General features: G+C 37.8%; 1 long non-coding RNA gene across 1 annotated transcript; it reads right to left on the bottom strand.

The window, feature by feature from the left end:
- Window positions 1–621: 621 nt before the first annotated feature.
- LOC147903093 (uncharacterized) lies at window positions 622–2734 on the bottom strand. The gene is made up of 3 exons (XR_015540847.1): window positions 2703–2734; window positions 1574–1771; window positions 622–1028 (listed from the first exon to the last, which is right to left on the bottom strand). It is a non-coding gene; the product is annotated as an uncharacterized LOC147903093 (long non-coding RNA).
- Window positions 2735–3591: the final 857 nt, after the last annotated feature.

Here is a 3591-nt window from a genome sequence, read left to right as displayed (position 1 = left end):
AATGCAAAATGCCAAACACCTGCAAAAGCAAAAACTTGTGAGCTATAATTTTGAAAATGTTGAGTTGATTGTGTTTGTAAAAGCAAGCTATTCTCCTTTGTTCCATATCCTAAACGTGAAACTTGGCTCATAAAAGCTATCTTCAAATCATCTCTTGTTGAATCATCAGCTACTTCTGCCAAAATAGTAAAGTAAAAATCACAAATGGTTCCCTTTGCCTTCAAGAAGTATACATTCTTTAGAACATACATAGCCACGCCTTCTTCATTGAATTCTTGGATGAGTTGAGTAAGAGTTGGTTTCCTTTCATTTACAAAGAGATGTGGTCTAACTCACCGCAGCTCTATCCTCATCTCGAAGTCCATTTGCTACAATAATTTGATGACCCATACCCTCCTCACTTGCAACTTTAATTATAACAATAGCAACCGTGCCCATAACATTTAAGACAGAATAGTTGTCGAAGTTGATCATGTCAGAGGCCCATGGGACATAAGTGCATAATGGATGATTGGGCAACAAGCGAAGATTGCCATCAAAGGATTCACCCCTAATGATGCATGTAGTAGCATCAAGTAGCAAGGATAACTTTGATGTACCACCTTCATTTATTCCCCTTGGTACCACAGTTGCCCTTTCTATTCTATAAAATTCACCAACTTGCAAGATATTTACAAATTGATGAATGTAGGCATTTGGGACAAGTAATGTCACTGTATGGCTACAATAGTTGTCTGTAAGATCTCCTTTTAAATAAGTGGAGTACTTTGGATTATGGACTTTGTAGGTCCCATATTTGCATAAAAGCTTTCCTTCAAAAACAAATCTATGGGGGGCACAATCAAATAATTGAGTGATGCTTAAAGGAATCAAGGAATTGCCTCCACCCACAAAATTTTCCTTTGAAGGGATGATCGCTTTTGTAAGCGATGGGTTGAGAGGAGAGGGGACAAAAGTAGTAGCCTCATTGCATGCTTTGTAAGAATTTACTTCATCAAGCTCTTCTTTGCGTATGAGTTGTTTGCTAGCTGAAAATACAAGTATGCATAAAATGAGTTTTTGAAGATGCAACAAATTTACTTTAATGGACATTCAAATTAGCAAATAATAACTATTTAATTGTTCTTTTTTGTAAAGTTTATCAAGAAGAATACTATTGTAATTATTAAGATACTCATTATAGTACATCAAAAAATTCCAATAAATTTCAAGTTACAAGGGGAAACAAAGTTCACAATACCACAACAAATAGACCAAATGTTTTACATAAATTACTTTCATGATCAACATATGACAACATTTGCAAAAGGAAATAAGAAATTCATCAAATGTGACTCAATCAGAGTCGATGTTTATAACATCCTTAAAAGTTACTTTAGGTTCTGCTGCCTTCTCCTCCAATTTCCTCTCATATTTTACTTTAGATTTTCGTTGGACATGAGTGGTGATTGTGGAACTAAAACTTACTCCGGATAGTCACGTACTAGTTTTTTCACTGTTAAGAAAGAAAACAAGAACTTATCAAGACACAATATAAATTAATATGGTAAGAAAAAAAAAACACAATGTTTACCTTGAGCATATGCTTCTTCAGCAACTTCCTGAAATGAATGCTTCAAAGAGCGTCGTGGACTCTTCTTGATAGGAGAATGCTTGAGCAAACTTTCCTAAGGAGGCTTGCTAGCGTAAGCGTAAAGTAAAGGCGTTGACTTTAGAGAAGGTGGTGATGCACTCTTATCCATATAAGAGCATTCCGAAGCTATGGGATGACCTATGCCAAAATTTAAAAAAATAATTGTACAAGGTTGTTCTTATACATTGTAAAAGAACAACGTATTAAATTATTGTCAATAGATATTAAATTTATGAATGAATGCACAAACAGCGAGATCCGGAGGCATGAATAAAATTACGTGCAAGAAAAACATGAATATCGCAGAGAAGGCATGTGGGGGGCCCCTATGCGACTCAACTTCTGAGGGGTTAATGATTCAAGTTGCAAGCAATAAGGGTTAGGGGTGACTTGGAAAAGGGTCAACTTCTCCTAACTTACTGCAGAGACAGTGACAAAGAGGCAAGCCAGGATTATTATGCACCTCGGTTTTTTGATATGTGAGTGCAGAAGCAACGTGATGGGACAAGGCAATGGAACAACTATGAACTACAGGAGGGCAGTAGCAGAATGAATGATGGAAGGACGGGTAAAAGAAGTGCAAGTCCAGAGAAAATGCCACATGCAGAGAAAGTTATTTCGCAAGTCCCATGAACAGGAAGAAGTAGGGAAGACAAGGAAATGGACCAGGCAGAGAGGAGGAAGTAAAGGGTAGTGCAATTCTTAATCAACCTATCATCTGCACAAAGCAACTGAGGGAAACGATTTCATTAAAATGGAATTTGAAAGAAAACAATACAGCTTTCGTTCTTTGGCTTGGGATTAATGTACAAGCAGGAAAGTGACGAAGATGGATGGTGGAAGCGAGTACGTTTTTTGTTCCTACAACCAAGAGAATGCGTTGCGTTGCTAAGAATGAGCACTGAAACGTACACAGACCTAAGAGAATGCCTTCAATGTGTTCCTGCTGGCCCAGAATAGAGCACAAAACAATAGCTATCCCTTTGCGAAATCATTTGCTCCAATTCGGCTTAGAATATACAACAAAAGCATACAAAAGCAAAATATTGACTGCTATAACCAGTAATACCATCTATAACAGATTTGCCTTTTCCAGTATCGCCCTCGCTTTGATAGGAAAGCTTATCAAAAGTGGGATTAATAGGTGACTCCAAAACATGAGGGCATGCCTTAGCAAGTCCTACACAATATGTAAAACTTTGTGAGAAATAAAGAAGAAGAATGAAGAAAGGAAGGAAGGACGATCAAAAGAAAGACGAAATTGACAGGCACTCTTTGCAAACGCCCCGTTGTTCGTGTCCATAAAGTCAGTGGATGCTTCTACTCGTACCATTTGCGTTATTTCAGATCGTGCGCAAGTTGGGAGACTTCGAGACTTAGCCTCAGGTCCAAGACCATGGACGACGACAAATAATAATCATCACAACGTAGAGATAATCGACATAGAAAGCCAGTGATGCAAGTCGTCGAGCAACGAAAACCTTATTCAATCACAATTACTCGACACTAATTTGGTGCCAACAAATTAGCCATAACGAATAGAGCCAACAAAAGAGAATTAGCCGCCAATGAAGATACCGAAATGAACGACAAAATCTACCCAATGAAGTGTACTTACATCATATCACTGAAAATATTCCATAATCAGCCGTAACGAAAAGAGGTAGATGTAGAGAATTAGCCGTAATGAATGATAAAATCCACTCGTAGAAGTCTAGATGGATCAAATCAGCACATATAATCCATAATAATAATCATCAGAAAGTAATTAATCATTAAGAGTAGAAGCATCGACGTTAAGCGTAGATTAATTGACAGAAGACGAGGTCTATTGGAATCCTTGCTACACACTTCATACTCGTGAATAAACCCTCAGGATCGAATCGCTAGTTTCTCACCCTCAATTGATCGTAATTTTGGCCAAAGAACGATTGATGCCCGTTGGGGTCATTGTAGTC

This window comes from Dipteris shenzhenensis, chromosome 4 (genome assembly GCF_047967505.1).
Source record: "Dipteris shenzhenensis isolate YYH24624 ecotype China chromosome 4, Dip_SZ_1.0, whole genome shotgun sequence".
In the NCBI taxonomy this organism is placed as follows: Eukaryota; Viridiplantae; Streptophyta; class Polypodiopsida; order Gleicheniales; family Dipteridaceae; genus Dipteris; species Dipteris shenzhenensis.
The sequence above is the reverse complement of the archived record's forward strand: the minus strand, read 5'-3'. Positions and strand labels throughout refer to the sequence as shown.